Source organism: Danio aesculapii, chromosome 4 (assembly GCF_903798145.1).
Source record: "Danio aesculapii chromosome 4, fDanAes4.1, whole genome shotgun sequence".
Lineage (NCBI taxonomy): Eukaryota > Metazoa > Chordata > Actinopteri > Cypriniformes > Danionidae > Danio > Danio aesculapii.
In genome coordinates this window covers 5,738,607-5,752,699 of record NC_079438.1, presented here as the reverse complement: position 1 = coordinate 5,752,699, position 14,093 = coordinate 5,738,607, and the positions used below count along the sequence as shown (strand labels likewise).

At 34.5% G+C, this 14,093-nt stretch overlaps 1 pseudogene; it reads left to right on the top strand.

Moving 5' to 3' along the window:
- The window catches only part of LOC130221893 (zinc finger protein 721-like), a 461,849-nt pseudogene that overhangs the window by 5,618 nt on the left and 442,138 nt on the right, over window positions 1-14,093 (top strand).

Genomic DNA, 14,093 nt, shown 5'->3' with positions numbered 1-14,093 from the left:
AATTGCTCAATATGGTGTTATCCAGGTTGCTCTTCTTCAAGAGAGGTTTAACAACTGCAGTTTTAAGTGAGTTAGGAAAAATCCCTGAGAGAAGTGAAGCATTTACCACTTTTAGAAGATCCATTTCTAAACAGGAAAACACCGTTTTAAAGAATGATGTGGGGAGCGTGTCAAGACTGCAGGTTGATGTTTTCATAATTTGCACGATCTCTTCTAAGATTTTGCCATTAATTGCCATGAAATCGGACATAATGTCTGATTTCTTAAGTTGTGGTTGAGTTAGTCTGACGTCGACACAACTTGGCTGATTGGATAAGCTGATTGCCTTTCTGATATTATTGATCTTGTCAGTAAAGAAATGAGCAAACTCATTACATTTGCTTTCAGAGAGTAGCTCACTGGGAATCCGACTGGGGGGGGGGGGGGGGGTTGTGAGTTTCTCTATCGTTGCAAAGAGTTTACGAGCATTGTTTACGTTGCTGTTTATAAGGCTTGAAAAGAAAGTCTGCTTAGCAGTTTTTAAAGACAATATGGACTATTTTTCAAAGGTTCGGGACGACTGCTTTATTTTATAAAGATATAAAAGTAACCTTGTAAATAATTATTCCTTTTTAATATGTTAACTTTTCTATTTGAAAATGTTAAAATATAATTTATTCCAATGATGTTAAAGCTGCATTTGAGGTATTTGTGTCCTACATGAAATCACTCTAATGATTTGATGCTTTAAAACATTTTTATTTTTAATAATCCCAAAACTACTCATGCATTTTGACAGTTATTTTATGTTTTGTGTTACAGTGTAAAAGTTATCAATCTCACACACACACACACACACACACACACACACACACACACAGACATACACACACACACACACATATATATATATATATAAACTATTATTTTTCATTTCATGAATTAAGTTTTTAGTTACGATACTCCCAAAATAATTTCACATAAATCAGCAGATTTTTTACAAAATTCTCCACAGAAACTGCAAAAAATGTCTGCAGATTGTGTCTGGCCCTAGTTATGAGGTAAAATCGGAAATTGTAAATTGAAAAGAATCACTTATGGACTCAAGCAGTCAGGCAGGAACTGGAACAAAATGTTGATTACTTGTGTGAAGACTTGTGTGTACACTCAAAAAAATGATTCAAGCCCTTCTTAGATGTGACACAAGTAAATACTGTTCCCTTTATTTAAATATATCTATTTTTTAAATATTCATTTACATTTACTTGATGTAACGTAAAATGTATTAGTCGTTTCACCAATAATCTTTATTAAACCAAATGAAATGAGTTCAATAAGGTGACCCCGTTTTGCGCATGCGTGAGACCGCGCGTTTTCACTGCCACCTGCATTGCGTTTGTCCGTCCACCATTTTCCACCTGTGGCTGAAGACGAGTTGATGAGACGCCGCCAATAACAAGAAGTCATTTCTTTGGTGAGTATTCGTTTATTTTTTTCAGCGAGTACCTTGCTATGCATGCATGTTATATTCTCGACCGTGTGTAACAAGCGTGATAAAGTTTTGCTTCGGTTTTCAGTAAAGTTGGCGGCTAATGTTAGCTGGCTAGCCAGCCGCTCATCATGCAGGGGAAAACGTTACGTTAACACTTTTTATCTTAATATTTCCGACATTGATTTAATAATTTTTTGGTCTTCGGGGTGATGTTGAATCAACATTGAGGTAAAGTTGGTTTTATATTTGCACATTTAAACTTTCTCCTTGATATCATTTCAGAAAAGTATTATTTGCAAGCTCTAAATAGTGAATATTATCAGCCAGTGACTATCAATTTTCACAGTTAATTAAATAGTGCTAATGTTGTTTTCAAGTCATATTTACATGTGATTTCAGACCCAATATTCAAATTAGCGTAGTAGATAATATAGGGAACGTTAAATGAAGGAATGTGCGAATATAAAACCAACTTTACCTTAATTGAATCAACGTCAGACTGTTTGAGTCAATATATTTTATCTATGAATCAATTTAACGTTATTGGTCTGATGTTGCGATCACGGAGTGAATGTTGATTGAACACAAAAAAATGTGATGACTCGTAAGATATTTACTATGAAAATTCAACTGTAAATCAACGTTTGTTATTTTCTGACCGGTCTTTGAACCAATTTCAAAATGCTTTTCATGTGTGACCTCAAACACAAAGCTTTTATTTAAATTAAATTAGCACTGTAAAATTTATTAAACTATTTCATGATTTTGTCAGTCTTCACTGCTACTAAAAATTGCTGAAACGTTCAAAATTTGACTTGTTGGTAAGCTTTTAAGTATTTCTGCACTTGTACACACACTAATACTACATTTATTTTATCTTTGCAGTTTGATCAGCTTTACAGGGTTCCTTCTGGCAACCTACTAGTGATAGTAAGTAATGTCGTCTTTCTATGCTGTTATGTATTGTTGTTGTTGTTATTATTAATATAATGAATGCTAAATGTATTTAATCTTCTTTTTAGGTTACTGTATGTGGCAGTGCAAAGAATGCAATTTGGAACTAGATAGCAGTTCTCAGACGTCTTGAAATTGTGCAGCAGAGACCAATGAAAGAAGAGTTCAAAAACAGATGGCCTGCACTGTTTGAAGAGAATGAAGTAAGTAGATTTGTGCTGTATGTGTTGACCATTTTTTGTTGTCCATTGCAAATAATAGCTACATAATTGCAGTTTTAATTTGTCAATAATCTTGGACCCCTATATGGTAGAAATTATAAACTTTTTAAATGGCTATTTTTGTTTAATTTCCAGGTGAATGCAGAGTTCTTGCGAATCACCACCAAGCCACTACAATCAAAGTTCTTGTCACAGCTGGATCACTTCTCTGACAAGCTGATACAGATCTTCATGAAGAAAGGAGGAATGAAGGGGCAAAGGATCAAGGATGTCCTGGCGATTTAATGATTTGGTAAGTAGATGTGCTTGAAACATCCTCTTACTGTATTGGGGTGGTTATTGTATGGTTTTCTTGCCCATAGCTGCTCATTTTAACACTTTTGGGAAATAATGCTTATGTAGTGAACTTTTACATTTCTCTGACTGCATTACACCAATACTGTCTGTATAAACCATGCATTGCAACTGTTACCTTGTTGAGAGCATTTAGGGGACATCTTGATGGGTATAACCCTCTGTTCTCTTACATGTGCACTTACATTTTTACAAATTCCTGTCTTGATTGATCCTTCTGCTGTAGTGTGATGACATCAACACCAAAAGGGAGTGCCTCCTGAGATGCCTTGTCATCTACCTCAGTGAAGATCCTGACTTATTCTTTAAGGCATATTTGGTAAGTTTGATTGTTTCTAATGTAGTCTCTAACAGTGTAACTCTGTAGTTTAACTCTGTTATTTCTCCCATGGCACACGATTATGAAACTGAATAACTGTGAATGTAAATGGATGCACACAGAAAGATTCTCAAATGTTGTGACTATTATATAAAATACACAAATGCACACAAATTATTTATCATTGCATATGTCTTTTCAGGTCTCTGGCACTGAGGATGTGGAGAGGGCCATCTCAAGCACAATCATGGGAATTTACATTATTCGAAGTTATGACAATGGAGAGCCAGAGGATGTGGGAATTGTGATCGAAGGCAATAAAGTCCTGACCAACGTAGGCAGTGTCATCATGGGGTTTATCGAGCTGTTTGGGCTCATTTATGCCCTTGATCTGAGCTTTCCAGAAAACCTCAAGTACACCTTTAAGTTCATCCAGAAAATCATAATGAATCTGGCTGGACACAAGCTCAATCCAAAGATACAGCAGCTGAAAATCAAATTGTTTTCTTAAGAAGTGAACGCCAGATGACAACTACATGAAGTTTCTTTATGCTTTTGTATTTGGGATTCATTTGTCTTTTCAATCTTCGGCCATCTACTAACCCAACAACACTAAGTGAACTTATGGATGTTTTCCTTGTGACATTTTAAATTGTGACTAAGCTACAAAGAGGCAGCATGTGGACAAGTAAAAAACTTGGACATTCAATTGCAAAAGAGTGTTTTCATGATAAATGTATTCTATGCAGCCAGGGGGGGGGGGTGGAGTGACTTGGTGTGATAATTGATTCTCCCTTACAAACTAATGGTTGATGGCGTTTTAAGTTTGGAATTCCCAATGCAACTTTTATTTTATTTTTTTTTTATTGGGGGGGGGGGGGGGGGGGGGGGGGTGCTAACATCTGCACGTCCTAGCTCATTCAAATACAGTATAGTGTCTCCATTACTCTCGTACCTGTCAGGTGATTGCATGACTCAACACTTGTTGAAATGGACCTGAATTGATGTTGAAACTGAATTCAACACACTACAGATTTTTTAATTATGACTGGCCAGACCAATACTCGCACAGCTAGTCAAATGTTCAGAGATTGTTTGTTCGAGATTTGGTGACAATGGGTCTCCTTGTTATAATCAAACTGTCTTGGTCTGTTTTCACCTTCCTATAGCCCAAATTTGGTCCCCACAGCCAGTTTTGTTTTTTACTGTGTTTTTGTTTGAATTGACCATTTGTACTACACATATTGAAAATGCTGTACCTCTTGAGTAGCCAGACATTTTTCATATTCTTACTGTGCTCATGTTATGCCGTTTAAGAAATGTTACAAAAATGTTTGCTGCTTTACATTTCATTAAATGTGCTCCGTTTTAGGTAGATTTTTATTTTTTTTTGTGCATTGTTAACATGCAAGACTGGTTTTACATCTCTTGGTTTTAAGGTCTGACATACTAAAAACTGTTTGTTACAATTTAAATTAGTCAAGTAAAACAGGCAGTAGTTTCTACCTCTATTGTTATACATATATCTATATATATTGTGCTTTTAATGCAGGTTATAATTAAGTTGAATGTTAATCAAGCTAGCATTCAGATTTATTGGAATGTTTTCATTTTGCATAATTTCCTGGTGCCTCTACTCCCTTAATGTGTTTGTGGCTTTGGGGGACATGGGATACATTTAGTTCACAGCAAATGCAAGACCTGTGGAAGTGTTTCTAACAGTTTTTTTTTTTTTCAATAAAAAAAAAAAAAGCTCAATCTGTTTGGCTTGTGTGTGTGTGTGTGTGTGTGTGTGTGGTAATGGGGATCAAATGAAAAATAATTATTTCTAATTAATTAATTTATATTGAGTTGAACTAATGTAAATCAATTACAGTAATTTAATGAATTTCTATTTGCTTAGCTATATTTGATAAAATGGAGGTGGACTAACTCAATTACATTTCATTATGTAAATGACCTTTCTTTAGGCTAGGGCTACGTATATTTATTGGATGGAAAACCTGCACACAATTAAATTGAGTTAACCCAATGAGCTATTTTTTTGAGTGTAAGGCTTTTGTGCTTATGTAAACATATTCAAAGGCATGGACAGATGGGTAGCATTTTGATTATCTGCAGTGGGCCGCTCTGGCTGAATTGTAATTTTTGTGTGAACTACCCCCTTATATGCTTCTGTAAGTAAAGGTAAAGTTAAATATTATATTACAGATATTATTTTAAAAAATAAACCTTAGATAGGAAGTTGTGAAAATAGGAAGGAAGAGGTCATGATTACGAGGAGGAGATTTGTGTGTGTGTGTGTGTGTGTGTGTGTGTGTGAGAGATTTTTTGATTTTTTACAAAAATACTTTTCTTACATGATTTTTCATTTCACACATTGTAACTCCACAGCAGATCTAACAGCAGCTCTCCTTCCTCCACATTCCAGAAAGTGTCCTTATAACACCACTGTTTTTCAAAGGTTTCAGCATCATTTATAGCCTTGTAATACTTCAAATCTATTGTAATTCTGGATCTCAGAATGCTTTAAAAACTCTAAATCTCTTGATCATGTACATCATCTATTTAGTTTCTTCTTGTGATAAGTAGAGCAAGTTTTGCTTGAGCAACTAAACAGTGAACTGAACTGCCGTTTCTGTTTCTGACTATAGCCAGCTCCAGAATGAACTTACACTGAGTCAAATTCTCTCCAGATTTCAGAAAACATTTAGATGTCTTACCCAAACAACATATTTACAATGTTAGGCCTTAACATGGTTGGTACTCAGCAAGATTTTTTTATATTTAATTGTTGAAATATTAATTTCACAGGGTTGAGAATACAGTGACAAGGTTGAAGACCGTAACAGGGTTGAGGGGACACTTTAATTTCAATTTGTTTTAATTAATTTGAAATTAAATCTAAGACTCAACCAAAGACTTATTTATTTTGGTAAAACATTTAGCAAAGGCGTTAATCACACTGAGATGAAATTAAACTTCATTAAACCAAACTACAGTCAAAATAAAAAAAAGTAAACTGCTGCAGGTAACTGGACCATTAGTAACCTTTAAAAATGCTGATAAAGGCCTATGATAAACTCTCAAACACTGTTTTGTTTGGAAAAGCCATGCTTCCAGCTAAAAAAAAAGCTGAAGCAGGCATTTCCTCACAAAACTAAATTAACAAACTATACAACTCAAAAAAGAAAAAAGAAAGAAAGAAAGAAAACAATGTTGGAAAGAGAAGATCACTCTTACACTCAACAACCTGGAGCTCAACACGCTCAAAACACTGGAGATGATAGTGGACTTCAGGAGAAACCCCCCTGCTCTCCCCCCACTGAGCATCATGGACAGCATTGTGGCAGCAGTGGAGTCATTCAAGTTCCTGGGCACCACCATCTCTCAGGACCTGAAGTGGGACACTCACATTGACTCCATTGTCAAAAAAGCTCAGCAGAGGCTGTACTTTCTTCATCAGCTGAGGAAGTTTAACCTCCCAAAGGAGCTGCTGAAACAGTTCTACACCTCCATCATTGAATCAGTAATCTGCACATCAATAACTGTCTGGTTTAGCTTAGCTACTAAATACGACCTCCAAAGACTACGTCGAATAGTTCGGACTGCTGAGCGAATCACTGGTACAACCCTTCCTACTCCCCAAGAACTGTACTTATCCAGAGCGAGCAGAAGGGCTGCCAAAATCACTCTGGACCCCTCACACCCAGCACACTGCCTCTTTGAACTTTTACCTTCTGGTCGACGCTACAGAGCACTGCGCACCAGAACAGCCCGACACAGAAACAGTTTCTTCCCTCAGGCAATCCATCTCATGAACACTTGATGATAATAATTGTGGAACCAACATCACTACTTGCCATACACTTTTATACACATATACACTTATTTAACAACACACTTTACATGCCAATTTGCACATAACAGCTGCACATATAACGTTGTATATAGTAATAAACATGTACATACACTTGTCAATCTGTATATTTGCACTCACTACTTACTTCTATTTTTTAAAATATATTTATTATGTGATTTTTGTCCTGTCTCTGTAATCCTGTTGCACTGTAGAAGCTCTGTCACGAAAACAAATTCCTAGTATGTGTGAACATACCTGGCAATAAAGCTCTTTCTGATTCTGATTCTTACATAGGGTTTCTTTTTTTCATATGAATTGTCGTCTCTTATTATCTGTGCTCTACGTTTCCTGCCATTCTTTAGCGATATTTTCAGTAATAATATTTAATTTACCTTCACTTACAGAAGCAGTAAAGGGGTAGTTCACATAAAAATTACAATTCTGTCATTTACTCATCCTCTACTTGTTCCAAACCTGTTTGAGTTTCTTCTGCTGAATGCAAATGAAGAGAATTCAGGAGCAAAAACAGCCACTATATGGGTCAACAGTTCCTACTTTGGCTGCTTTTTTCAACACTTTCTTGCACACAAAATGTTCTTGGAACTCGATTACAATTGAACCACTAAAGTCAAATAGACTGTTTGACAATGTTTTTGGTTCCTTTTCTGGACTTTGAGCATCTCGGGACTCTTGCTGTCTATGACAGATGAGGGAGCTCTCTGATTTCATCTAAAGTGTCTTCATTTGCGTTCTGAAGATGAGCAAAGTTCTCAGGGGATTGTAACAACAGGTAGAGGGACAATCGTTCTCACAATCGAGTGCCTAGTGTACACTATAATGCACGGCTCCCACCACCGCTGATATACAGCCACATCGCACTGCTTTTTAATTTTTTTTTTATTGCAATAACAACAGGTCATTACAACAAATAGAAATACAAAAACTGATAGCAGCTGCTACTCGTGTGATATTACTCATATATTCATTCATTTTCTTTACGGCTTAGTACCTTTATTAATCAGGGGTCGACATAGTGCAATGAACTGCCAACTTATCCAGCACATGCTTTATGCAGTGGATGCCCTTCCAGCTGCAACCCATTACTGGGAAACATGCATACACACTCATTCACACACACACCGTATCCATATCACATGTCTATGGACTTGAGGGAAACCAGAGCACCTGGAGGAAACTCACACGAACACGGGGAGAACATGCAAACTCCACACAGAAATGCCAACTGACCCAGCTGAGGCTCAAACCAGCGACCTTCTTGCTGTGAGGCGATCGTGCTACCCACTGCACCACTGTAACTTATTTGAATTATTTGAGGTATTAAACTGGTATTGGTGAAGAATTATGCTTACTAATGGTTGTTATTTTTAAATGTGTGAAAAGGCACCATTCAGATGTAATGATTGTAATGATCTGGGGAATCAAGCATGTATTGTTATAGACACCTTTGCTTATTTGTCTTAAGAGATGTAAGGCAGGTCCTGTTCATGTAATATGCTTTAGGCTATCAAGTTGGTATTGGCATGAACAGCTATACCTGTTAACATGGTTTCTTATATGTAAAACGGTCCTATTCAGTTAATGGTCTGGCCTATATGGCAGCTATTAATAAAGATGACTGCACATGATGATGATCCATTTGTTTTATAGCTGATGCAGGGTCAGCACCAAGGTTTGAGCTACGCTGCAGAATAAAAATCAATCTTAAATCTGTGTTAAATATACGCACAAACATCCTTTGTGTTATGAAGTGTGTTGCTTTATGTCCTTGATCCTGTTTTCTAGCACCCTCATAGTGTTGTGACACCCAGTGTAGTAGAGCTGACCACTGTTGATCAAATGAAGAGCAGTGAGTATAATGACACCAGTTCAGTTCATCTTTATCTCTACACTGTAGAAACTCTTACTATCATCTACTCAGTTTATTTGGTGAAACAAATTTACAATTAAAAAAGTTGATTACATTTTAAAGTTGTGAAATTACTGAAAATACTTTAAGATATATGTAAATGTTAAAGAAATGTTAAGTAAATGTTTCTAAACAAATAGGTAGATTAAAATAAAGTAACTGCAGAAATAAAGTCGAATAAGTATTGTAATTATATTATTTGATTCTTATTTTAGCAACATTTACTTAATTCTTAAATTATAATAAAAAACACTGAAAAAAATCCACTCTTTCAATTATTTATTTTAGTTTATTTTTATTTATTTATTATTTTATTTTAGTTATTTTTTTATTAGAGAAAATGTTTTTACTCAAGAATGAAGTAAATGTTACTAAAGAAGATTTAGATAATTTGATAAAGTAATTTCATAAATGAAGTTGAGTAATTATTTTAATTATATAATTATATTATTTGAATTTGCTTAATTGTTTTGTTACATTTACTAGTGAAATAATTAAAACTTACTTTAAAAATAAAAAAGCAAGTACATTTAAGTCATTAGATGAACTGTTCTCATGAATTAAACTGAATGAATCTAATTAAAATGCATCGATAACTCTAAATTAAACACAAGAATAAACTAAATTCAAATTATGTTAATCTCTGAAATAAAACTGAATAAATGTAATTTAAAGCATTAATTGATGTGATAGTAATTCTAAAGTAAAATACAAAAGTAATAAAGTAGTTGAAAGATTTAATTTAAATGCATTATGCTACTCAAATGTCCTATATTTGACCCACATGTCCATAAATATAATTAAACCAAATGTTAAACAAAGCCGCCTGTTTTTATTAAACGTTTGTTCTTCAAATCTGATTAAAGCTCCTGTTTACTCATACTCTGCAGATGCAGCCTGATCCCACTGGGAACAACTATTTCATGTTTTGTCAGTTTAGTGGCTAATTCAGAGTTCAGATCTACGAAAATGGAGGATTTTTAAAAGGAGGCACCAAACCTCACCCCTAAACCCGACCATCATTGAGGGATGAGCAAATTAATCATACTAAAATGTACGAACGAGATCCTATACATTCATATGTACAAGCCAAATAAAAAAGTCAGGAATTGCTATGAGATATCGTTGGCAAATTACATTGAACAGTCTTTAAAATTAATTCATCAGGTACATCCTGAATCTATAATTAATTACAGATAACTTAAGAGATAAATAAAAACTGTCTGATCGTGAAATGTTATTACCATTTTAAATAACTGTGTTGTAGTCTTAGAAGAGCAAACATGTACTGGATAATAATAAGGTATGGCTAAATCAGAGGAAATGGCAATATGTGTGGCACATAATAAATGGGTTTGAGTTTTTGTGGTGTCCAAGCGCCATCTGTCGGTCGATGTCGGTAGCGGGAGAGTGTTGCTTTCAGTTTCACTTTCATTTTAAAATAAACAGCGTAAAACCGTACTAACAGTTTAGATATTTCCATCAAGGGTAATACACTGTAAGCACTATTTTTGTTGACTGGTTTGATAAATGTAATGAATTTTCTGTTAATGAATAGTTTTAATTTGTATAACTGCTCATTCATGATGGCTGAATTTATCAGGATAATAGTATCTGTAGCTAAAACACACTGCACAAGATTTATGTGAGAGAGTAAAAGAGATTTATTTGTGTTATTAAAAAGAAAGTTCAAAGTAATAGCTTTTATTTGCAATCTTTTATAGCATTGTACATGTATTTATAATGTTTAAAATATTGCAAATAAAAACTATTATTTAGAACTTTCATTTTTATTAAAGACTTTTTTACTACACACCGCTGTTCACAAAACAGATGGAGATTTGAAAATCAATGTAAGAGATAAAAGGCTTTATCAGTCTTTACACACCATACAAGAGCCACATAACTCTGAACTAATCTTGAATACAAGGCCCACATCTGGGCCACATAAAATGTATTACTTGGCTCAAGCTTGGTGGAGTTGTGGCACAACTTTGGTTCAGTTCTGGCTAAAAGAATGTGGGCCAGTTCTGGGCTGGGGAACACTAACTGATCTGGGCCACATCTTAGCTGTTGATTTGGGCCAGATCAGGGCCAAAGGAAATTTGTTGACTGGGATAATTTAGCATCGGGTGAAAAACCTGAAACTTTAATCAATCGGTTATATCTGTGTGTTTTATATTTTTGTAAAAGTTTTAAAACACAAACCTTTCTCCAGTTAAATCACAGCGCGAAAGTGGCGCAGCCTTACGGCATCACACGCCACGCCAAAATAAAAGTCTTTTCGTTTATTTATTTTTTTTTGCCACTTACTGTTGCAGTCATGACTTATTCATACTTTCTCCCTCATTTTCCACTTTACACACCTGCTCTCTCTCTCTCTCTCTCTTTCTCTCTCTCTCACGCACACAAACACACACACTAGGGTTCTTTTTTTCATATTCTTGTTGTCTCTTATTATCTGTATTCTACGTTTCCTGCCATTCTTTAGCAACATTGTCAGTAATAATATTAGGGTCATTCCTGGCAAATGGTAATATTTCAGTCCCCCATATTTTTTAAAGTGGTTGTTGACTAAAATTATATTTTAAAAGCATTTTTCAGTGATTTGCTTTGTACATTATAATGAATCAAAACAATTCTACATTAAAAGCATTTTTAGCATAAAAAAATTGAATATTTCTGTCACAAACCAAGCTGTTTGTCATGTCCCAGAGGCACTTCTTTGAGACTGCATGTAGAAAAAAATTTATAAAATGCACACAGTGTCTAATTTTTGTTTCAGTATTACAACTATTTATTATTGTTCTTTTCTGGTAATAAATAAAAATAAAATAAAAAATAAGATTTTTTTAAATAAAAAAGGCTACAAAGTTCTGTCCCTCAATATAAACTCAACCCCTTCACGCCAGCAATTCTCCACTCTTATATGACATCACAGACAGAAAGTGACATCATTCAGCTCTCTTTAACAGCATGGTGCAAAAGAAGGCAAGATATATTTTCATTTATTTACATTTTATGATGTTTATTATAATTAGGAAGGGTACGGTCAAGCTTAACAATTCAACCCCGTAACGTAAAACTAAGATGGAATATGATTTTTTTTTTTTCCAAATAATATAACATGTTCTTGTTTAATTGCTGCCATGGGGGCCTTCTCATTTAAACCACACGAGGAGAAAAGGCCATGTTGTTTTAAAAACTCAACCCCATCACACTTAACCCCGTTACACATGTCATTGTTTCTGGGTTGTAAACCTGTAACAAGATTGAGAAATTCTCCTAATTTATCAAGAATTTTAATTAAAAAAACATTTCAGTAAAAATATTCGCATTATAACTTTTTTTGTCACTGATAGAATATTTGAAGCAGTGTTTTCACTTAAACATTGACACAATTTAATGTTAGGCATGGCACCCGTATCAGCAGCAGATTTCATATTGAATGTGTCGCGAGTTTCATCATGAGTTAATGAAAAGCTGAAAAAATCAGAACATGTAAAGTATAAAATACTTAAATTATGTAAATGGTTCATTTGTTTATCTCCATGTCATGTGACAATTAGCCAACTTTAGAGAGGGGGTCATTAAGGGCATTCATATTAATATTCTAGATGAAGAGGGTTAAGCTATCGAAAGGTTTAGGAATCCCTGGTTGAATCCCCTGGTGGTCTTCTGCTGCTGTAGCCCATCCGCCTCAAGGTTGGACGCGTTGTGTGTTCAGAGATTCTCTTCTGCAGATCTCGGTTGTAACAAGTGCTTATTTGAGTTACTGTTGCCTTTCTACCAGCTGGAACCAGTCTGGCCATTCTCTTCTGACTGCATCAACAAGGCATTTGCGCTCACAGAATAATTTCTCCCTTAGAAATGGTTGTGCATGAAAAACCCAATACATCAGCAGTTTCTGAAATACTTAGACCACTGACCAGCCCATCTGGATATATAATTTTATTTTTATTATTATTATTATTAAGAATTTTCATTAACAATTTCATTAAGAAGAAATTTCTGCTGTAGTTTTTTATGTATGTTCCAGCAAATAATGTTTTAGACATGATTTACCTGTTGCTACTGTTTACTGTAGGTTCTGTTCAGCAATATATTTGGTAACATAGGCCTTCATCAGCATTTTTAAAGGTTACTAATAGTCCAGTTACCTGCAGCAGTTTACTTTTTTTAATTTTGACTGTAGTTTGGTTTAATGAAGTTTAATTTAATCTCAGTGTGATTAACGCCTTTGTTAAATGTTTTACTAAAAAAAATAAGTTTTGGTTAAGTCTTGGATTTAGTTTCAAATTAATTAAAACAAATTGAAATTGAAATTAAAGTTTCCCCTCAACCCTGTTATGGTCTTCAACACCGTCACTGTATTCTCAACCCTGTGAAATTAATATTTCAACAATTAAATATAAAAAACAATTCTTGCTGAGTACCAACCATGTTAAGGCTTAACATTGTGCATATGTGGTTTGGGTAAGACATCTAAACTTAAAGCTTTTTTAGAGAAATTAAGAGACCACAGAATGCATAAATTGTATAATTGAAACTTAAATCACATATAAATCTAAAACTCATCAAAAATGTGATATTTTAGCCATTAAACTGACTTGAGGAACATATGAGCAATAGGGAAACGTTGGTTTTATAGCAAAAGCTTTAAAAAATATTATTATTAACAACTCAGTTTAGTCCGTTACGGGGTTGAGAATAATGGGTGTCCAAGTAAGAATAAAACAGAAAATAATACAAAGGCTTTAATGCCTGACGTGGGAAAATATGAATTTTTGAAAGTTTAAATTGTGCCTAATTATGTAGGCTATTTAAAAAATATAACCAATAGATAAATCAATCAATAAATAATCAATAATCAAATTTTAGAAATGAGTTTGGTCAAGCTGAAATATTACTGAATGCCAGGAATGAGCCTTGTGCAGTCAAATATAAAATAATGGAAAAAAAACTTTAGGGCCAGGCTTGACTGA